The sequence below is a fragment of the Nelusetta ayraudi genome, unplaced genomic scaffold (assembly GCF_046127955.1).
Source record: "Nelusetta ayraudi isolate G7.1 ecotype Tasmania unplaced genomic scaffold, CSIRO-AGI_Nayr_v1 ptg000053l, whole genome shotgun sequence".
In the NCBI taxonomy this organism is placed as follows: Eukaryota; Metazoa; Chordata; class Actinopteri; order Tetraodontiformes; family Monacanthidae; genus Nelusetta; species Nelusetta ayraudi.
The window spans coordinates 5,918,887-5,942,216 of NW_027466103.1; the positions used below are offsets into that span (position 1 = coordinate 5,918,887).

The 23,330-nt window shown below is 45.4% G+C and overlaps 1 long non-coding RNA gene across 1 annotated transcript in view; it reads right to left on the reverse strand.

Annotated features, from left to right (window-relative positions):
- Nucleotides 1-479: 479 nt before the first annotated feature.
- Nucleotides 480-23,330, reverse strand: part of LOC142896509 (uncharacterized) — a 54,718-nt gene continuing 31,867 nt past the window's right edge. The window contains exon 3 of the long non-coding RNA XR_012928363.1: nucleotides 480-725. This is a non-coding gene — a long non-coding RNA (uncharacterized LOC142896509). The remainder of the gene's footprint in view (nucleotides 726-23,330) is intronic.

Here is a 23,330-nt window from a genome sequence, read left to right on the forward strand (position 1 = left end):
ACGGATTGTTGTTCTACACAAGTGACAGCTGGTCAATAATGGGAGGAAATTTCGAAATCGAGGGCTGAGCATTAAAGCAGCACTTCATTAACACCTTTGAACGTTACCTGCTCCTTATCACATCACGTTCATTACAGAGCAGTGTGAAGAAAAAAAACCCTCACCACATGTAAATGAGGAGGGTGTTGTTCACACTTTAAATTAGGTAATGATTTGTTTTAATCATTGTACCGCTATACGCCGATATTTAAAAGAGGTAAATTTACCTTCAGGATGAATTTTTTTTGAGTTTGTTTTTTTTGTTTGTTTTTTAATTCCACATTTGTCGACAGCTACATGCATCGGATAACCACAGAAGCGCGAGCATTACGCTCTCAGGGGAAATATTTTTTCTCTGTTTGTGTGCACGCTGTTTTGATGCTTTGAATCCAGAACCCCCCCCAACCCCCCCGCCCCATCTTGTTGTGAGCCTGGCGACCCGAGCGCCAGCCGTAACCTGCCCTCCACCATGAAGGAAATAACTCCCTTTCATGCCAGGCTGCCGCATGAAATATGAATAATGAAAACAGACAGAGTGGTGGCGTAAATAGGAAGCCCGGCTGGGGCTCGGCTCGCTGCTAGATAGCGGCTGCGGTGCCTCACCACGACCGGTTCGCTTCCTCCCACACGCCTCGAGAGCCGGTGTCATCTTAAGACTCCCGCTCGGGCTTCGGTCTTCCGCAGCCCTGCGAGGAGGGGGGAAAAAAAAAAACTTAAAAAGCCAGCGCTGGGTCGTGGGTTCGGGCCAGCACTCTTAATGGGGTTGCTTTATGAAAACATCACAACAAAAGCAAACAGGGTCTCCCATTGTGAATTAAGTGCAGCGAAACTTTGAGTAAAAGTACCATAGCGGGTAAAGGTTACAAGCAAAAGGTATGCCAGAGTGTGTGTGTGTGTGTGTGTGCACAGGTGCCGCGCTGCACTGGCAATGCCTCATTACCACCCTTCCCGTTTTCTCCGGCTCATCTAGTGTAGCAATGTGCCCTTGAAAACAGACCCCAATTAATTCTTTGCATTGTGCGTGCGGATAGATTTTCCAATATTCTCATCATGAAAGAGCAATTATAATTCCATGATTCATATGCACACTCCATTTGAAGCAGCTATCCTCGCCCATTGTCAGTTGTCAGAGTAGAGGATAAACCATGAAAAGGCCTAATCCCGCTACGGGCAGCAGGCTTTAATGAGCAGACTGTCTCAGGCAGAGCCATGTGATACCCTGGCTGGGGCCACACCAGTGCAACGTGGAGGTCACCTCCTAATGGAGGGCTCCATTGCTTCCCCTCTGGAGCAGGGCGGAGCCCACTTACGTTGACCTGTTAAGTCAAGTTACTCCCCTCTGACCCTCCAAAAGATGCCTGGATGTGGGAGATTGTCAGGAAAGCCACGGCGCATGCAGCCACGCTGGCTTCAGGCAATGAGGCACCGCTAGAAATGAAAGGGGGTTGGTGGGGTGGTGTGGGGGGTAAAAAAAAGAAAATGCCAGCTCGGAACAAGAGACTGGAGCCTGTGAAAGATGTAAATTCAAAGCAAAAGCAGCAGAACTTTAACCTATGGGCTATTATGCAGCAAGTGAAACAGAGCTGCCGCTTGGAATTAAGGGACAATGGGGAGTTCAGGCCAGGGGCATTTAACCAATGGACATCTAGTGTATCGGATCCCAATCTTAATGACATCAGTGACCGAAGCTTTGCAGAAACTCTGATCTCTGGTGGCATAAAGGAAGGGTCGCGGCCAGGGGGGATTAAGAAAATATATTAGAAAAAAAATGAGGAATATGAAACAAAGACAGCATAATGAAAAGGGGTTATGAGAAAAACCCGACTGCATATTATTGCCGGACTCGGCCGCGACGCCGAGGGGAGGTACAAGCAGTGCAAATAGTCATGGGATTGCAAAGTCAATAATACGTGCAATCTTCAGCTGACAGAAAGCTATAATCAACAAAAATCCATATTGCGGGTGAATGCCAGAGTTTTTCAAAATGTCAGCAGAGTGTGTTTGCAGAAGGGCAGGGACGACAGATGAAGAGCAGCGAGGTGAGTGGCAGGGACACGGGGACAGGCGGACGATGCACTGATGAGGTCCTGGACACGGGGACCCAGCAAAGTGCAGCACCGGGGTTCAGGAGAGCACTCCGCCTCGGCCTGCTCCCCGCAGCAGAGCCAAGAGGAGTCAGCGGCACCGCTGCAATCTAATAGGAACTGCCCACTTAAAATTCGTAGGTTAACAAGACAGTAGGCAGCCTGGATGGCCCGCAACGGCGGCAAGAGTCATTTGTGGAGACACTTTAAAACGACAATTTGAGAGATGATAAAAATGTTTTTTTTCTTTTTTCTTTTTTCCTTTTTGGCGAGACGCCGGCGTGAAATACAAAGCTACCGCTGGGCAAAACAGAGCGGCCGACAACAGGGTGATTGTGCAGCAAGTGCACAAGCACTTAAGTTGAGTCATTTTAGCGATATAGGTATTTTCCATTTTCAACCCTGACAAAAATGCAGCGGAATAGAGGGGCCATTTTTTCCCTCCGTTTTTCGATTTCTGTCTCGTAAATCCTTTTCAAACGCAACTCCTATTCTTCTTTTGAGGTCTTTTAAGTCATTATAAATGTTTTCTCTCTCTGCCTCTCCCTCTCTCTCCTTCTGTGTGTGTGTGTGTGTGTGTGTGTGTGTGCGGGTGTGTGTGTGTGTTTCTCTCCCTCTTCCTAGCTCCTAGCTTTAGTCTTCTTGGATAAAATAAGTGCAGATTTGCTGGAAATCAGTGGCTTTTGTGTGTGGCTGCAGGAGCATGGTGAAATGTTTGGACACTAATACCCATTCATTTCGGTCGCGCTATAAATAAAAGCTGCCAGCTATGCGGCTGCCGTGAAGTGGCATTCTTTGGTGCCCAGCAGGATGTCCTGTTCACATTAGCGCAGCAGGGAAAACTGGCCGGAACAGCCAGACAACTAAATCAAGACATTGTCAACTTCTGACAAAATTGCTATGGGGGGGGAGGAGGGGAGTCGGCTTTAAGAGGAGTTGTGCACGTCTGGTTGTGTGCACGTTGTGCTGTGTGTTTGCAAGGCACAGAAAGACCAAGGGAACAAGAGAACAACAGAGGCATAGGGGGAGATACATATCTTTTCAATATGCAGTATATTATGATAAAAAAAAAAAAAAAAGATTCCGTACTGGGCAACAGCATGGGGTTCGTACAAATTAGTGAGTGTTTCACTAACGAAAACGAGTGTTTGCATGGAGGAAGAAAAGCGAAAACCTTCACAAACACTTATCCCCTGGTGCTCTTCTTCTTCTTCTTCTTTTCAAATAAATGACAATCGTGTTGTGGCTGTACAGGCTTTTGTGAAAAATTTTGAAACGATCCGTTATACAAAAAGAAACAAAAGAAACAAAAAAAAAACAAAAATGCATCAGGATTGTGTGCTAATTTTCTCATTGAATTTCAACCCAAGAGCAGGCTTGTGACGTGCTTGTAGGTGACGGGGTTGCGGGGGCTTGCGGGGGGCTCCGGGGTTCTCTGGGGCCCCTGGGGGCCATCAGAGGCCGCCGTGCAAAGAACAACCAAACATACATCCCCTGTCTGCACACATAAACCCCACACACGGCACCAAACAAGATCAGAGGTGCATCTAGCAGCATCTGGGCAAACAGCGCAAATGTGACACAAGTGTCATAAAGCCGCACGCCTTTGAACACAACACAGCACCGGCAGCCCTGGGCGAGATTTGTAGGTGGTCGATCGCCTGGTCTTCACAGAGGTTAGCTCTTAGGGAGTGCTAAAAGCTGCAGGTCTGAAAGGGAGTCCGATCATCAGAGGAAGCCTTAGTGCCAACAAGACCCAGATAATGACAACCCTGACCTCCGTTAAGTACATAACACAGCACGAGCTCTTGGATGTGCTGCCCAGAACAATGTACGGGAGAAGGGAAGCAGCGCGCCAAGGCCACAGCTGGGACATACCATGCCAGTGGGCTTTGCCATTTTGATGAGGGGTAAGTAAGCCTTTTAACTGAGTTGGATTGGACAAGGAGTGGGTGGGGTGGAAACAGGGTGGAGTTCCCATTCATATTGCGTCACCTTATAAAGCCTACTTGACAACGCGCTAGTTCAACGCATCTGCACAATGGGGGGGGAAAACAAAGTGCCGCCACGTACGCATCATGAAATGAGGCTGGGCAGTGCCACCGTGAGGTTGTGGCTGGATTCTGTGGATCTCAAGGCATCCTGGATCCCGTCCAGATGCCCCCACCCCCCCGCTTTTTGGAGTTTGTGTGAACTGGAGATGAGAGGAGTGCTGCTCCCTCGTTCTGCAGCAGGCTCTAAGTTGGAGTCTTTGCTGCAGGGTTCACTGGACCATGAGAAAACACCAGTGAATCTGTCACTATCATCCCTCCTGGGACAAAGCTGGCCAGTCACTTCTGAAGCGCCACTGACCCAAGGACTGAACCCTGCTGCTCTCCATTCCCTGCCCTAGGTAGCCACTGGGAATCTATGACCTCAAGTTCAGCGGGAATCACACACTTGCGAGGCAGCTTCAAAAGCTGTGGCTGGCTCTGCGCTGTTTTTTTTGTTTTGTTTTGTTTTGTTTTTTCAAGCGTGCAGCGCCCTCCACGGGCTCTGCCAAATTAAGAAAATATTGATTAGCGCACCATCCATATTTTTCAAATGAATCGCTTCCCACGGAGCCAAAGACGTCAAGCGAGAAACAGCGTTTGTGTTTCTCAAAAAAAAAAAACAACAACACTTTGAGTCTCCTCATCAAACATGTATCGCTGAATTATGAAAATAGTTATGGTTTTGCAAGGGCCTTCTTCTTACGGCTTCCAAGCCCAGATGGCTCTTAATTGGTTGGCAAAGGGAGCAAGAGGTCTTTTTTTTTTCTTCTTCTTCTTTTTTTTTTTTTTAAAGGCGTGAGCGTGTGATTGTTGCTGCTGAATTGCTGCTGTGAAAGGCTGGCTGCGCGATGTGCCGATGGAACAGTGTGAGAACAGGTCACACAATGGAGCCACCAGCCCTGCATGTTGGGGGATGTTAGTGTGTGTGTGTGTGTGTGTGTGTGCACGTCTGCTCGGGGGAGAAATGGATGACAGCTTAAGATGGAGAAGTGGTGAGAGAAGTTGGACTGACAGAAAAAGAAAAACTGCAAATTAAGCACTGATAGAAAACGGATGAATTTTATGATCCCTCTCATGACGGTATCCATATACTGAGGGTGGTGGCTTCTGTGCACTGATGGTGTCTTGTTATCCAGTGTTTGATTAGCCAGACTGCCACAGACTCGGAAGTAAAAACAGAATAAAGGAAATCTTTGGAAATGTTTATCTTTATATATTTTTATCTGTAAAATAAATCCACCAGTCCTGTATTTTTTCCCCCCTTTAATTTACAATTTTTGCTTAAACAGAAAAAAAATCCTGTTTGGGATATTACATTGAAAAACAAATTTTTATATGTACTGTACATTTACAAAAAACAGTATTGTCGTACTTGCAGCAAATGGAGGCCTTTCTTGGGACCCAAACAGGTTGGAAATCGTATAAATAAATTTAGTTTATTTTGTAGTTTTCTTTCCACTGAGTTTTAGAATTAATTTTAGGGTTTTTGATGTTGTTGCCACGGACCAATGTAATCTGGCATCTTTGGGTCTCTTTCAGGTCAGTGCACTGAGCATTTAATTGGTTTCCCAACCTAATGCAACACCCCCTTGACTGTGAATGACTTCTATTAACACCTATCAAGGTATATTATAATACAGTAAATTAATGCAAACAAAACTGAAAATACAAATTATTGCATTGCTATTTCTCTTAGTTGTAATCAAGAACATATTTGATGATTGTCCATGATTTCATAGTGACATGTTTTTCCCAGCAGGCAGCCAGCAGAGTTGTAGCATCCTCAACATCAGTGGCTAACTGGTTAGTAAAGGTCATTAGACATCCATTCAATGCAAAATAATAAATATTTTGCCTTGGCCAAGGTGAACGAATGTGAACTAAAAGCTGGTATTTCAAGCAGCGCTTTAAAAAAATCCAGCTGGACGGACTTTGCATTTTTCGAAACCGCCGCGATGGCCTCGCACTCGCAAGCAGGCCGGGCAGCTGGAGCAGATGAAGACCTCACACTCGTGCGACACCCTCTAACAGGATTTCTTCATGGGAGCGGGGCAAAATTAAGCTGTGTCAAAATGACAGGCCATGGGAGAGGTTGCAGCCGACACGGAATCAACGGCAGTCCAGCACAGGATCCCATTATCAATGACACTCTGTGTGTGCCCCCCAGCCAAAAGTCCCCTGCACTGCACAAGTTAAGGTGTTGCTTGATTCATTAGTGCCAGTGTCTGAGCGGAGGTGACGGCTCCCTCATTGTCCTGAGAGGGGTGAAAACTGGAATGTCTTTTCTTCCTGTCAACACTGTGTCACTTTAATTTCTTTCTCTGACGCCCTGTCTTGACACCTGGAAAGGTTTGACCGAGCACGGTAGCAAGGGATCATAGGAGAGTCCTATTTAAAGGGAGTGGTTGACACTGTTGACATTTCACTCTCCTCCTTCCCTGCAGCCTCACCTTTCCTTGTAAGAATGGAAAAATCCGCCGCGTTCTGCGCAGATAAGCCGTTCATTGTTTGAAAGAGCAGATAACGATCAGTCATAACTCAGATGTTCGCACCCCCCCAATCCGAAAACTTGGCCAGTCGCCGACACTATCACTTCCACGTTTTTAAAGTGATCACACATGGCCGCGAGAGTGATTTCGGCTAATAAAATATCAGCGGCAATTTAAATTAAAGATGCAATCTCGCGTTATTATCAACACAAGTCGGGAGCGGGCTCATTGAGGCAATTTAACTTGTTAAATTACACCGCACTGGAACACAGATTTTTTCCCCCACGTTTTTAATCATTGTAATTCACGACGTTCTCTGGGATTTTTGTTGAAGTATTTACAGTATGAAGTCACCCATAATACACTGTTAGAATATAATAGCTGTCAATGGATGCACAGTGCTAATAATGTAATGTGCCCCTCCCCGAGGGAGCTGATCTCCTCATCTGGGTCATGGTGAGTATTAAAAGGGTTAAGGGTGCACAGTAAATTTATTGTGGGTCTTCCAGCACCAATGGGCCAGAGCACTAATGGATGACCTTGGGGTTTGGCTGCTCCAGACTTGAGGAGATCATGTCTCACCACCTCCGTACCACCAGGATGACCCCGGCCCTCTCTGCCCCTGGCCTCAACCTTTAACTCACTGATCTTTGACCAAATTATTAAGCAGACACCTGCTTTCCGGTGTACAGCAGGATGGAGTGGGGGAGAGGAGGCAGTACTCAAATTTGATGTGGACGTGCACAGCGACAGTATCCATCTCGCCACGGACGCACCCATCTGTCAGGCTCCTCTGCAGGTCGACACCTTCGCTCGGCATCTTTATTTCACCGTGTCCTGCTGTTTAATGTGTCTCATTTGGATTCAGAATTTAAACATCCCTACAGTGCATTACCATTTTTAGAAATTATAAAAAAATGATAGATGCATATGTATATATACATATACAAATACTATTGAGGTGCAGCCATTTCATTCAGTTCATTTGACTGCATGTCAGACTGTCACTGTGACTTTTAGGCCATTTGTACACGTGAGACAGAACACACGTTTTTTTTTTTTTTTTTTTTTTATCAAAATAATTCCAAATGGAGTTCTACCGTCACCCCCATCTCTCTCCGCAGCAATGACACAAAAGCCTGCACGACTAAAATGTTCTGATTTTCATCAGCTCCTGTGCTCCTCTATCAAGGGCACTTACGCTAAAGAGACCAGCCTGTGACTGCTGCGGGCCTGAGGGACTAGCACGTGTCAAACCTGGGGGAGAAAAGGGGAGAAAAAAAATTACTGCCATTAAGGTATAGCCTGGAAGTGACACTGACCTAACTCTGCCATCTTGCATTGTCCCACCATCTGCACCAATGTGAACTCTGCCTTAAATTGTGGCTTCTCAATTAACATGTCCAGCTGGGTGGAGAATTTCGTCAGCTCCCTAATATCATTACTGCCGCGCCAGACTGTGATATTAATATTAAAAAAAAGGGGGGAAAAAAGGGGGTGGGGGGCCTGAGCACATTTGCCTGCTGCATGGGAGCCTCTGCTTCTTGGGTTGTAATAACGTGCACGCACACAGCAGGTTAACCACAGACAGCGCTGCCCTACTAGGTCTTACTCAGTAGAATCTATTGTCAAGGCATAGATGACGGTCTTGGGTCACTCCTAGTCCCTGCCACCGCCACCACCACCACCACCACCACCACAGCCATCATCCAAGGTGGATTCTGAAAACATGAGGCAGCACCTATATGCTAACACATTCTACAATTATGGGATGGCTGAGGATCAAGCCTTTGAGATATTCTGATGGCCTCAGACAAAGAGGGTTTCGCAAAGCATCGAGTCTTCTTCCAAAATGCAAGCTGTGTGGTCTTTGTGATAGCCCCATTACAGCATGAAGGACTCTTACTTTAAGGCCGCACGTCTTTGTATATCTGTCTGTGTTTGCTTGTATGGATAACTGTACTTTCCAGGAAAAGAGATCTTAAGAGGAAGTCTTTGAATGTAGGACATTGGCACTGTAGCGGTTAATCTCCCCCCACGGCTTTACAGACGGCTGTGGATTTAGGAGTTGGCATCATAACTGACCAGTGCTGTTTGATTAGATAACAGGGGGATCTACTGCAGGCTTCAATGGTCCACCATGCTGAAATGAAACAGTTTGCTTCCCGCCCGCTCTGCTTTAGAACACGATGGGGGTGATTCTTCAGCAGTCTGATGGCACAAGCTGCCAAGCGGCGTCGGCCGCGGCGATACCACGATCGCGGCGATAGCGACGGACAGCACAGGCTTGTACCAGATGTTGGGAATTAGCTGCCTTGGGTTGTGCCCCGCGGCTCTCCTTGAGACTCAGTGTGCAGGACTGCAGGTGTTGATAAGTTGCCAAAAAAAAGGGCCGCGGAAAGATGGTCGGGAAGAGACATGGGAACAAATTCTGGGACACGTTAACGCCGCATTCTGCAGCGACCATGTTTTTGGCTTTAAGGCAGTGGCAGTCTAGCCAAAAGGCTGGACGGCTCATTATGCTTGCTGAGCAGACTGGGCTGCAAGAATGTCCTTTTGTCGACAGTTGACTATAGGAAAGGTCACGCTCTGAAGAGATAAGGACTGCGCATTTGCTGTAAATCTATAGTCTGCAAAACTCTGCAATGAACTGGAGGTTATTATGTTTCCACTTCTGCTGCTTGATGCAAGGACAAACCACCGTGTGTGCATATTGCAAATGGAATCGCCTCCATGTCTTCACCGCCTTAGCCAATGTTTAACGCATGTTTTCTTCGGGCCTGTTTGGCGGGACTGACTGGTTAAGCTCGGAACCAATGTGGCGGAGGGCCTTTGTCCCCTAAAACGAAATATACTCTGGAGTGCACGCGGGTGGATGTCACTTCAGATAGAGATGCATTTGGGGGTCTCCATGGGGGGAAATAATGTGCAACAATGATATCTTTGATCATTGCTCGAACTCCCCAGCACAGGAACTGTGTCGAGTGTGGTTATCATCAACCCATTTCTATTCCCCCAGCACAAATCATTTCATGGCTCCTTCATCCCGTGTGCCAGAACTGGATTTCAAAAGCAATTTCAGCTGAAAAATAAGGTGCTTTTCTTCAATTTTCGAGCCATTTGTATCAGGGTTAGTGTTGTTTACCTAGCTGGTATACTGGTATTTACATACCTCTTTAAAGGAAAAAAAAAAAAAAGAGGCCCGGTATGATTTATGGACCGCTGCAAGAGCGCAATTTTCTATGTCGTACACCTAATCTGAGAGGGTATGGAGAAAGGTCACATTGACCATACAAATACCATGGCCCTTCCACAGAGAGTGGGTGGATATTCATTCTTCTTAAAAAAAAGAAAAAAAAATGTCAGTTAGGTCTGATTTATGATATGCAGAGCAAACAGCGCTCGACAACACCTTTGTTTTTTGAGCCTTGCTTCTGGGCCAATGTAATGGAAAAACAAAAAAAGGAAGAAAAAAAAGAACATTCTGTCCCTTTACTTTGGTCATTGATAACACACAAGATAGACATTAACTTGTTTGTTTGCAATCCAAAGACAATTAAAGCAGCTGGTTGAGTTACAAAGATCAAGAAAATGGAGACAGTGGGAAATGGATAGTTGGATGCTCTCAGGTGTTGGGATCAATGCCATGTTTCACAGTTGTAACCTTTAGCCTCCCCCTTGACTCCCTGTGTGATATGATACCATGAGACTGGAAGACAAGGCAAACACACTTTCACTTGCTTAGTGAACACAATACTGCAAGGAAAGCCGTCTGTCTCCCCCTTTTATTCCTCGCACGCATGCTTATTAATGGACTATTCAAAAGGTATACGGTGGGCATCTTTAATGTAGCGTGTCGTGTCCAACCAGGGCCTAGAAGGAAACATGACCCTTCACAGCAGTTCCCAAAATACTTTAGTAGAGTAGCGTGAATAAAACCAAGCAAGAAAATAACACTTGAATGAGCTGGACATGTAGTGGTGTGCTCAAAAATAACTAATACAAAATGTATAATATTAGAAACTTTATCATCTTCCACGTTCCACTCAAAGAAGATAAACTGAGAGTGGGAGTGGAGCAAGTCGTGAGGACCGATGAAGATGTTTCCTTGAATTAGCGTTAGCCATAACATTGGCGGTAGAACGTCCTCTGACTGAAAAAACAGGCAACTTACTGCAACCCACTCAACTGGTGGATGAGAATCCTGGCAAATGTGTATTTTCATGTGCAGAGTTTCCAATCAAATCAATTAATGTTTGCGATGCATTTTCATGCAAAATTTGGCCTTCAATGCTTCTGGTTTGCCATCAGTAGATGGCAGAATGATTTAATTAATAGCCGATGAAAACATGTCACTGTCAGTTAATGTTCATTAATATTAATAGAAGCTCTGTTTTCTAAGGTGCTGCGTGTCTCTGCCAAAGAGAATACTGGGGGAATCATAGAAAGGTCATCAAATGCACCCACAGCTGAAACATTAAGCAAAAAATAATAAAAGGGCATCGCAACCGAGATATCATCCTGGGAGAAAGAAAAAAAACAACGAGATGACAGCGACTAAAACAAGCGTGAGGCTGGCACAGCGGCGGCTTTATTTGGTGATTAATTTGCATTTAAAGCGGCTGTGCTGTGAAGAGAAATTTCGATGTCGAGCGCAGTTTTTCGCAAAATATTTTGATGTGGGTGTCAAAAAAACAAACAAAAAAAACAAAGCAAAAAAACCAGCACGAGCAACTGGTGCAGTTCACCATCGTCTCTGTTCTCTCACTGTCTTGTTTTCCTCTCTCACCAGGAAGTAATTGACTGCGAACACATGAATTCATACAATACGAAAAGGAAAGAGTGTATGGTGTCCGCGCTGCGATTCGGTTTCATGTTCGGCATTACACGCTCATTATTTACAGCGCGCTCGGCCCTTGCATATACGCGGACCAATTTATGGCAGAGCGGAGTGGGATCAAGTTCACTCCTAATGACAGCCCCTCGCTGACCTCTCCAGAGGAAACAAATGGAGCCCCAAGGTGATGTTTCAATATCGCTAACTACTTGGGTGTCCCAGGGAAAGGAACAGATGTAGCCCTGAGGATGAGGACGGGGTGAGGTGCGGGTCAAGGTCACCATACGCCAAGGTTAGGGTCAGATAAGCTCGGCTGGCTCGGGGTCTTCGCATGCCCAGCGGCCATAAAAAGGGAGACGTTGGACAGAGACTGGAGAGCTATGGATCGAGCGTTATTCCGCTGAGGGCCCGAGGCGCGGGTGAGGGCAGGGGCGTGGAGGTCCACCACTCTCATATGCCTGGGTTATGGAGTTGGCCTTGCCGCACGCTCTGGGCTGTGTGGGAGGGCACTTGCAAAAATAACTATCACACTTACCAGAAAAGAAACTGAAAAATCCACCCCTGACAAAAACCCAACACTGACAATGGAGCTTGTTATACAATTAACTAGAATTCGTCTGAAATTTCTAAGGGCTCAAATTCTACCAACATTCAGATCTTCGACAAGTTGATTATTAACTAAAGGATGGGCCCTCTGTTGGCATGCTCAGGCAAAAACAAGCAGCTTCCTCCTAGCGAGCATCCAATTTCATCATGCGAAGAGGTTTATTTTGTCCTTATAATCATGGTTAACCTTTGGTATTAACAGGCCAGTATTAGAATTTTGCTCTTCCTCAGTTCCGATGCCACCTCACGTGCCGTGAAAACATGTAGCACCTGACAGCTGATGTCACAGCCTCACCCAGCGATGAAGTCTGCAGCCACATTAGTCAAAATCAAGGTACGAAAGCAATACTAGCCTGTTAACATGGATTTTTATTTGAATGGGTCCAAATTTCATAGCAAATTAGAGGAAGTTGTAATGGATTTTGCCGTTTCCATAAAAATAAATAAACAGAACAAAATCCCTGTTTGTGCACATCAAAAGGCTTTATAGGAACAAGTGAGGTGAGTAAGTAAGTTGAGTGCCCCTTTGTGATGTCACAAACGAAGGTTGTTTTTTTTGCACATATTCTGAAAACACAAAAGAAATAAAAGATGAGTTTCTCATTGACAGCCGGAGCTCCTCGTCAGGCTAAAGACACGCTAGCAGTCATTAATAGAATGATTGTTATGACAGGAGTTTTTTTTTTACTGCTTTGAAAGTAAACTTTTAGATTTTTCTAACTGCATCAAGAGACAGTAGATAGGATTTCCAATCCACAAAACCCATGGCAAAACACCATCCTTTCTGCCTAACTTACCATCTGAATCCATATGTATATATTCTATAAGGCGAGCGCAAGAAATGATCCCTTAATTAGAAAAATCTAAATGAATTACTTCAGGTTATTTGTTAATATGACTATGAAATGTCAGACTGTGCCATTAGTTACGGTGGGAGATCCCATGGTATTTGGAGAGGAATAAATTGGCGCTGGCGCATTTATTTTGACTTAATTAATAAGATAACCTAAGTGATTTATTTGATTCCCAGGGCTGCGCGGCAGAATAATAACCTACAGTACGAGCTAAATTTGCTAAATGTGTTCAACGAGAGAAGGACAACAGGAACAGAGTGAGACTGCAATTACTGTCATATTCACGGGGAGGAGGATGCTAATAGGGAGATTTTCTGCTCCAGATCAAATCAAATGTAAATGTATCCTGGTGGGTTGTGCAGCCTTTAATTAGAAGGTGCAAGTAGTTTGATAAACTCTTGAAGATGGTGGTTCCTGCGGTTGTCAGCTCATTACACGGCCGCTCGTTCTGCCGCGTGCGCACTCGCTGTATATTTCCTTGCACTTTATCATCAACACCGAGTCAAAACATCCTCTCATGTTGAGGGAACAATAAAATAAAGAAACGAGCGCATTCTCCATCTCGGAGGTGGAACCATTGTGAGGATAGTTGGGGATATTAAAGGAGCATGCAAACAAAATTGATTGCTTGTTTGAACATAAATGTAAGTACAATTAAGAAAAATCAAAGATTTTTTTTTGTTTTTATGCACTGACTACACGTAAACTTGATGTTGGAGGTACAGGTTTTGTGCGTAAAGTTTGTCTGTTTTTTTTTATATATTATGGGGTCCTCAGAAATTCATTATCACTCAACACAAAGTGCTTTTTCCCTTTGAAGGACTGCAGGACTGACACCATGTGCCTCACAAACAGTGCCGCTCGTGGAAGAATGTTTTGCCTGCCACTACATGGAAATGCTGGAAATTTTAGTGGATTTTTCTGGGAGGGAGCTGAATTTAATTTACACTTTGTCACTTCTTTCCATCCAATTCCTACTGCTGTGGTGTCAGTCAACACTGGTACTCCAATTTTGTTAAAAAAAAAAAAAAAGAGAGAGAGAGAAAAAAAAAGATATTGGGAAAATGTACTTGTCAAATATTCCTCTTTCCCATTTTTTGTAAATGGTGACAAGGAATTCATCTCTGTTTTTTTCCCCAACATATTGGGCCCTCATCAGCACTTACAGGCAATCTATCTAGAAACTCACTGGGAAATAAAGGGAATTTTTTTTTTTTTTAGCATTGTGGCATCAGAAAAGATATAAACTTTTCACTACACAGACAAAAAACAGTGAGGATGACTAATATAGTTATTATTATTGATATCATATCGTTGCATTAATTAAATACAGGTCGAGATCAGTTTCCCAAACAGCAGTTTTATTTACAGGGTGTCACTGTTTGGAACATGTTCTTTATTAAAGCTGCTTTTTAATGAGGTCTTGGGGAAAAAAAGGTGCTGACGAAGCGCATTATTTGCTCAAGCAACATTATTAACAGCGATAAGCTGACTAGTTAGTCAACATAGCACACAACACTGCACGGGCAGCAGGTGAGAGCAGCGACAGCCAGGCGGAGATGGGGAGAGAGCCACAACTCCAAGAAGGTCACTACTTTTTTTTTTTTTTTCCACCTCACTCTTTTTTGCAGTCAATAACTGACATTTAAGCGCACGTTTCAGACGTCACAGATAAAAATTACGCAAGATAATGGCGAGCGGGGCGGCTTACACTAGCGCGCAATTATGAGGCGTAATGAGATGCAGAAATGCAAATGCCTTTGTGCGTCCTCCAGCCTGCCTTTGTAGGCGGCCGCGGCGGCGTCTGTGGCGGATGATACATGCCATGCTGCTGATGGGAGACAGAATGGTGACATGTGGGAGAGGGAGCAAGCAGTGAACAGAACTGGGGCAACACACACACACACACACACACACACACACACACACACACACACACACACACACACAACCGAATCCCATAACTGCCACAGCCAACCCTCTCCAAATATACACAGTTAATTACCTGGTATGGATGGTTTGTTTTTATCATAGTTGGAAATACATGATGTAGATGTTATTTTCTTTTATAAAAGATGTTTTTTTTTTAGCATGTGCAGCAATATTTTCTTTTAAGTGATTTCCCTTTAACTATGCTTCTCAATAGATGAGAAATACATACAATAAAATATTTCAAGATATAAAAGATGAAGGTCCAAACATGCATTTTCTTCTCTTAAAGAAAAATATAGGGGAATTAGAATCCTCATTCATTATTTGATTTGATTTGATTTGCAAAGACTATTTTGCTTCCTTGATCTCAAACCTTCCTTTCAGATGCAAAACCCATAAACACGGCAGCTGTAAACAACGCATACTTTTACAAATGGGCTGCATTAAGCTGCGGCTATTTAGTTTTAAGAAAGAAAACAAAAAAAGAGAAGCACACAGCCTCCTTTCCTGGGCTTGTAAGTTCGCCCTTTTCCAGACCTGTCGCCCACCCCTCTACCTCTGGAGGCAGATAAGAATGGCACACAAAACATGCTAGCAGTCATGCTGTTTGTTAGAAGCAATTAATTTCTCCAAGGCCTTCATTCCATTCAGGGTGAGCTTTTGTGCTGCTAAATCCCACTATTCTGCGCTTCTCTTGTTCCACGTAGGAGGGTATGAGAGAGTGGAGGATCGGAAAGGAGAGGGAGAGCCTTTGGATGACAGATTATCTTGGGCCAGTTAAGCATGTAATTGCTCAAATGAGTTAAAATCCCTTCAAATATCTGTCTCTGCACCTCATCACACCACTTCATACGCTCAAATATTTGACAATCGACGAGACCAACCAAAAAGGAGCCTTTGGTAGCCAGCCGCCGGGACTGTAGTCCAGCTACAGGAATGTTATTTACCAGGCATCCTAGCTTCACTTTGCTACATTAGGGCGACATTAACGTCATGTTTGTGTGACATCAAAATGTTTGTGGGCTCGCCCCTATGAAATACACCAATGTCGGTTATCAGTCACCAGAATTCAGCATCAGTGGTGAGATACAGCGATTGTTCTAGAGAGAAACGGACGCAGCAGTTTGCACATTCAGATCTGGAGAATGTGAGACGTCCCCTTGCCAAGTTTTTTTCTCTCCTTTTTTTCTCCCCCACATGGCCACTGTTGCTCCAGACTAAGGCTGATGGATTCATGCCTTGGAGGGAGAAGGTGCAGCATGCCAGACTTCTGAGGGTCACCGAGTGAACTGCTCCACCGTGCTTGCCCCCTCCAGCCCACCCCCACCAACCCCCTAAATTTAAACAACCGTCCAGAGACGACCCTCACTACATGGTGTTTGACACAACTTGCGTTTTTTTGCCCGGTGTTTCGATGCCATTCGAGGCCGCAAGTGTTGCCTCCCGTAATATGGCATAAATTAATGAATCCACGGCGATCAGCTCGCACAAAAAAGATGTTTTGGGATGAGAGACAAAGGCTGTTTTCGGGGAGCACGACGGAAAGGCGTGGAACATGATGGGCTGGATAAAGACAGAGATTTTTTGCCAGGTGTATTTGGCCCTTGCCAAAATGCCACCCTCGGAGCAGGGAGGGCGTCCTGCATTGCCTCCCTGAATGAATGCTAATGAGGGCGTGTGTGTATGTCTGAATGTTATTCACACCACATCAAACTGGGCCTGCAAAGAGGTGCAAAACTGGGGCTGGCAGCCTCCCAAAGCAAAACAACCTGGAAGAATGTCAGACGTGGCGTGTTCCTGGGACACGCTGCATGCAGTATGGAGCGTTATAGGAGGGAAAATACACACGTGTAAATAAATACATGCAGCCTATATTGAGCCGACATGGAGGGGTGGAGAAGTCTGCTGGAAACTGTAAATGTTTATGGTCATTTAAAAATACTTGCCTGTTTCCCCACAGGAAAATTAAATAATAATAATGATCGAAAATAACGAAGACAAAAATTACATTTATGACATTTATTTCTTTCGATTGACTGGCTTTTTTAAAACAGGAATTTAAAAACTCACATGCCAAAACACACGCAATTACCGCCACAAATGGGTTAAAAACTGCACAAAAGAAAGCAAATAAAAGAGAATGTGACTAAAATATGAGCAAAGAAAAACATCCAAGTGGAATTTTAATTAAAGGATGCACACTGGGAATGCCATTTCCATATTAGCAGATTAAACAAACTATCTAACCAGCCTCAACCATGAACACGACGTGACTCGCAAACCGATCGCAATCGTTTAGCGCCGTCCAACTTTGTCCAGGTGAGGCGTCCCCGGGATTGCCTTCACGTAGCCTGACAGCTGATGGGCGGGCAAGGTCAATGCATGTGTGCTCTCATTTAAGACGCAGACATGAGACTAGAACTGGGGGTTACTCAGGTCCATCAGAGCTGTCAATCAATTAATGACAATTACCGAGCAAGGACGTCGGTGGGAGGTGAAAGAGGCAATGAGAGTGACCATGAGGGAACAATGGCGGCAACGGGACGAATTATGGAGAATGGAAAATAATAACCGAAACTGAATGGCATTATCGGCCCACGCGCATGGCGATCGCTCACTTCCCAGCCAGTTTAAGGAGGTACATCAATCGGGCTCCACGACAGGGGTTTGGAACCTTGTCTTAATTGTCAAACTACTGAGAGGAAGGAGAAGAAGAAGAAGAAAGACCTTCAAAACATCATCAGCAGGAAAAGCACATCCCTCTGTGATTGGCGCTTGTGCTAATGCTCCCCACGCATTTCAAAAACTTTGCAAACACAGTTCTAAGATAAAAAAAGAAAAAGAAACCAGAGTGACTGACTCAGGAGCATCAGCGCACACTGTCCCACGATGAGAAGACAAACAGAGTCGCGCTCGGCCGAAACCAGCCAAGGAAAAAAAGGGGGAGAAAGGGGGAAAAAAAGGAGGGAGGGAAAGCATTTTGAAATTCTCCAGCTGGCAGGCTTTAATTTTCCGCCATTCTAATTAAAATGCAAATTAAATTTATAATTAGCAACCACAGTATCCGAGAAACCACCTTGTGTGCTGCCCAAACATATGGGGCAGCCAGCGGTGGGCAGTGCTGTCTCTAGGAGACAGCAGAGGTGGGTGGCAGGGCTGGCTGGGGCGGGGGGGGGTGTCTGCCGAGGACGCAGGCTGGGCGGGTGACACACGGCGAGCGGCACTAAAACCTCACCCCTCTCCTCTCAGCTGGAAGCCTTCTAAGCTCCTCCAAGTGCAGCGAGGCTCGGGGAGCGCGGCTCATTTTACTCTGCTGCCACTGGCCCGTGTCACAGGTCAGCGCACGTGTCACCTCAGCTAGGTGCAAGTGCAGTGACCAGCGCTGGCGGGGTCAGCCGCTAGGGATCGAAAGGTTTGTGACCAAAATTAACCTCTGTGGACTCCCAGATAATTAATTTTTCATTGATGGCTTGTTTCATTGTAAACACAAGCGCACCGACATTTCTTCACTCGATGCCTTGCGAAGTCGCTGCTTTTGAGCATTTGAAATTGAATTTGAAGGGGAGGAGACACACGAGGCTACATGACAAGACAGACAACCACTACCAGTTTATATAAGGCCTTTTGATGTTGAATAGTTCACTGGAAGATTTATACAAAACAAAAACGTTCAAAGTGATATCTGTAGCTTTTGAAACAAATGCTAAAATCTTTCACGGAGACGGGTTCCCATCGGGTTGGAAACATTCTGATCATGTCACCAATGAGCCACATAGGATTAATATGTGCAGTGTTCCTCATGGCCAATGCAAGCTAATGACAATAATTAAAACTTATCCAACTGACAATAGCTCTGCTGCTCTGCGATGTAGCTATGATTGACATAATTTGTTCACACCAAGTCAGCAAGGGACTGGAGTCTTATACTAAACAAACTTTAAAGACTTTGCTTTAAACTTGCTCAACACTTTATGGAAACTCAACAAATAACCAATAAATAAAGAAGGACACCAGTGGAGGGAGGACTGGGTGACAGGAAGGAGCTGTTGATAGCTAACTCCTTGTTGGCCAACACAAGTTAGCGCCAGGTCACTCTTGATCACTCTGGCTTTCCTCCGGGGTGCCTGCCTCTCTCATTGACACTGCTGAAACAGCACCATCAATCATCCATCAGTTGTCACGGCCCCTGGACCCGAGGTCAGAACAAATCCATGTCAATAGAAAAGGGCCACGTCTTACCATGTGCTTTCGCTCAGCCGGACAGTTTGCCGGTGACACTGTGTCAAGAGGCTGCCATCCCACTCTGTCCTCCTTCGCCTTGGAATGACGGAGTCGATGAGAAGGTCTCATGTGACCCCCTTCATCACCCCGCCCCCTTGTCACCTGAGTTGGACCACCACCTTCCATTAGGCGGTTAAGTGTCTCCAATACAAGACAAGACTTATCTGGCGAGCTGTCAGGTGAGTTAACTCATCGAGCTTTGTGTAGACAATTGGATGTGGCCCTGTGTCACCGGTGACACGTCTCCTCTTACACGGCACTCTTTAAATGACACTCATTGCCGCGCAGAGTCAAGCATTAGCACAATGTCATCGCCAATCGCGTTGGGTAAGAGCCATTCACCGATGCAGGGGAGGAAAGATTGTACAAACCGCTTCCTGCCTTCGCAGCGCTCCTTTATTTCTTTTGCAGTTTCTTATAGAACTTGTGGATTAATAGACAACACAGCTCGCTGGCTAGCTGCATTGTTGAGACGTGACGTCTTTCTGTATGTCGGACAAAAGGAACCTTTCTGTGAAGACATCCAAACCGCAGCGGTGGACAAAACAGTCAAGATGATGTATGGCTAAACCGAGCTGACAGTCAGCGCTTTACAAAAACACAGTTTCCAAATATAATCCTCCATTGTTTTCTGGTCGCCAAGAAGCGTTCCCGCTAGCTGTTTGGTCGAGCCACCTGTTGCCTTGCTAATCATGCCGAGAAGATACTCATAAATCATAACATTCTTCAATTAATCAAGCTGTCAGCAGCTAGGTGAGAGGTCATGCATGGAAGAGACAGAAGTCATCAGTGCGGTGTGAAGGGGTCATGGCTGCATGGCATCTCTTATTCTTGGGAAGTGCCACGAGAGAAGCCAGCGGGACAAAGGAGAAATCAAAGTCCAAGGGACACAAGAAAAGGAGGTGGGGGGAGGTGGCCAGTCAGCGCTGCTGGAGCTGCAGGAAAAGAAGCAGGGTCCAGAGCATAAAGCCAGTCAAATTGACCTGTCATTACATCAAGAGGGCCGTGCCAAGGCACTACATTATCACAACTCGCCATACCCTTTAAGATGACAGAGTTCCTGCAACTTACCAGCTTCCTGCGGCAGCCAATTTCCATAATTAACAAATCACTCATGTGTCAGTTATTTGACTTCCATTCAAACGGAGGACTCCATTCGGTTTAAATGGCGTGCGCTGTACGCTTCAAACCCGAGGATGGTTAATAGCCTCACAAGCGCACAAATTACAATCCACCATTTAGTCTCGTGTGTGGCTAATTAAAACAGAGTACACAATGCAGTTTAAAAACAACAGCACAGCTGAACAACATCCTGTTAAGTGGATCCACGCAAGTATTCAGAGTTAATTCAAATCAAATCAAATAATTCCCAAAAGCAAAACCTTTACTTGCTTTAATATTATTGACCACGTAAGGAACATTGAATGAATGTTCGACAGCAGCCTCAATATTTAGCTCTTTTTCATTTTTCTTTTTTTTTTGAAGGGCTTTCATGCAGTAGGTGTTGGCTCTTAACGTTCATACACTGCAGAGAGTGATTTGATGTAGCACCGTAAAAACTGCTTTAGAATCCATTCAGTTTCTCCTCCTCTTGACTAAACCCTTTGCGGAACATGCAGTGCGAATTCTATTCATCAAGTCAAAGCATCAAGTGGTGACAATACTTCTTTCATGGATATCTCCTTTATGTTTGTAGTCACAAACAGGCGACCACTGAGTTCAGTACAGCGACGGGAGCCATGTTTCTTCAAGTCAATAGCTTCACTTCAGCCATGCGAAGCCATCAGCTCTTTGCGACGACTATAATTGTATCGCCGGCCTCCCCGCCAGGCGTCCAACTCACGGAGGTGAATGGACATCATCATCAAGCGCGTACATGGAAATGGTTCTGGCCGTCACTTTATCTCGATTTGCTTCATTCATTTCCCTGAATAAAAGCATGCCATTTGCACACACATGCCAATCTTTTCTCGCGCTACAAACCTTAAAAGCGAAGTACAAGTACTTTAACCCGAAAACGTTAAGCACCTGAGGTCAGTCGCTGCTGATAATTACAACCTGTGTAATTTCCTGTCTTAATGTGCTATACATCAAGTCTGAACTTTACGAAGCCTGACATGTCAATCTGCTCCATGTGTTTCTCTTTGCATTAGCGGAATTGAATGACATTTCAGACTCAAAGACGTTGTTAGCGGCATGTCACTGCCCACTCATCCACCACCGCAGACTTTGCAAGTGATTTTATTCATTGATTACTAAGTGATTCTGGGCCTTTCAGCCATATTTAAGGAGGCCACATGCCCACCAAAGTCAGCGGCTGCTTTATTGTTAAAAAGAAAAAAAAACAACAACCTTGAGGTTTCAAAAGGGGCCCAATTTTGATGATTAATTCCGTAAAAGGACAGAGCTCTGCATCTCTTGGCGTACTCATGTGGTTTTTAATGTTACAGGTCAGTGTGGCTTTGTAAATGGCGACAGCCAACACAACGGCTAGGTATCCGTTCAAACATTGGAGCCCAGCGGGGCATTTATGCCCCATTGCCAATTGCGCCTTTCTAACAGTTTGATTAAGCGTTTTAATCAATCACCATCCAATCCTGTTTATTAATCACTCTATCAAGCAGTTGATGCATTGCTGCTTCTAATGGACTCCATTTATTATGATTTCTCCTCCCCTCACCTTATCGAAGGCGGCTCTCCCAATCGGGACAGATAAAAAAGGGGGGAGGATGTGAGGATGGCTGGCCGTGGTGGTGTGAGCTCACGCAACCCGCTGCCTTAACTTCAGGGCGATCGCCGCGAGAGGACTTAACCAATTTATTAGCAGCAATGTGCGGCCGAAGCGATGGCTAGGTAAACCACATAGCTTAGCACAGATAAACAGGCAGCCATTCGTCTCTCCACCTGACACCAGGGTGATGTATGGTCCCAATAAGATTAATATCCCCTGGATTTACTTCTTCTCCGTGCCCGCAGGATCTTTTAATGTTGGTTCTCGAGTTCCACGTCGTCCGTGAGAGCGGTCTGAAGCAGTGCACTTCAATGCGTCTGGACGTGACACTCGAGATAGAAACGTTGGCGCTAACGACCATTTACAGCAAGCGTGAACCCGCAGACGGGGCAGTCTGTGTCTTGCACTTGAACCGCGTATGAACGTTCTTCGCTCTACCCCCCTGTAGGGTCTGAAAACAAATTTCTAAAACAGAAGCGTCCCTCACCATTGCATTTCAAGTCTCTACTTTATTCAATAAGGCGTTAAAGTAGTCGTTGAACTTGCCGTGTTCTGGTCAGAAATGACCATAATTAGCAAACAATCCATCTCCTTTTAAGCCCTCTCGCAGCCAACCCGGCCATCACCCAACCGCCACAGGCTCGGGTTTGGACTCACGCTGCAGACTTTCAGTCCCCGTCCATATTTCTCCCCTGTCTGCCCTTCAGCTTCTCCTCGTCTCTCCATTGTGTGCTAAAAAGCTATTGTCCGCATTATGTGAAACTCTGTTCACTGTGACGAGGCAGCGGTGAAAAACACGAGAGTGCACAGGTTTGGAACGCTGAATAGAAAATTGTACTTAAGTGGTCTTCTCTTGCCCATCACCTCTAGCCTCTACCCTCCTCCACATGAGAAGGGCTGCTGGGGTGGGCTGAAAGGGGAAGCCAGCAGGGCAATAGCAAACTTGAAAGCAGCCAACATTTGCAGCACTCTTGAAAAACAAGCATTTCACACCTGAAGCCTTTCATGCCGGGCCTCGAGGCATCCCCTTCAAGGCATTTAATTGGCTATTGCTTCAGAGCTCGTTCAGCGTGCCCATTATGGCGAGGCAACAAGCAGCCAAGTATGCCGAATGAAAAGGGTCCTTCTCCCAGATGGGCCTAGTGGTATTAAAAACTGCCCGATCACTTCTTGCTGTTGACTGGCAGAGGCAATTCAGATGCACGTCTACAAATACTCGCAATGAAAGGAGTGAGCGGGATAAGATTGAGGAAAAAGGACACGCTCTCCTATACGATGCAGCGATCACGTTTGGCGCTCAAATAGCGGCGGTAATAAGTTACACTCAAACTTCTTATCGGCGGTGACACTTGAACAAGCTGTGAAATATTTCCCCGATTATTGTCAACTGGTGACAACATAAAAATACCCTGCAGCATGCCTCCACACATCAGACACTTTGATC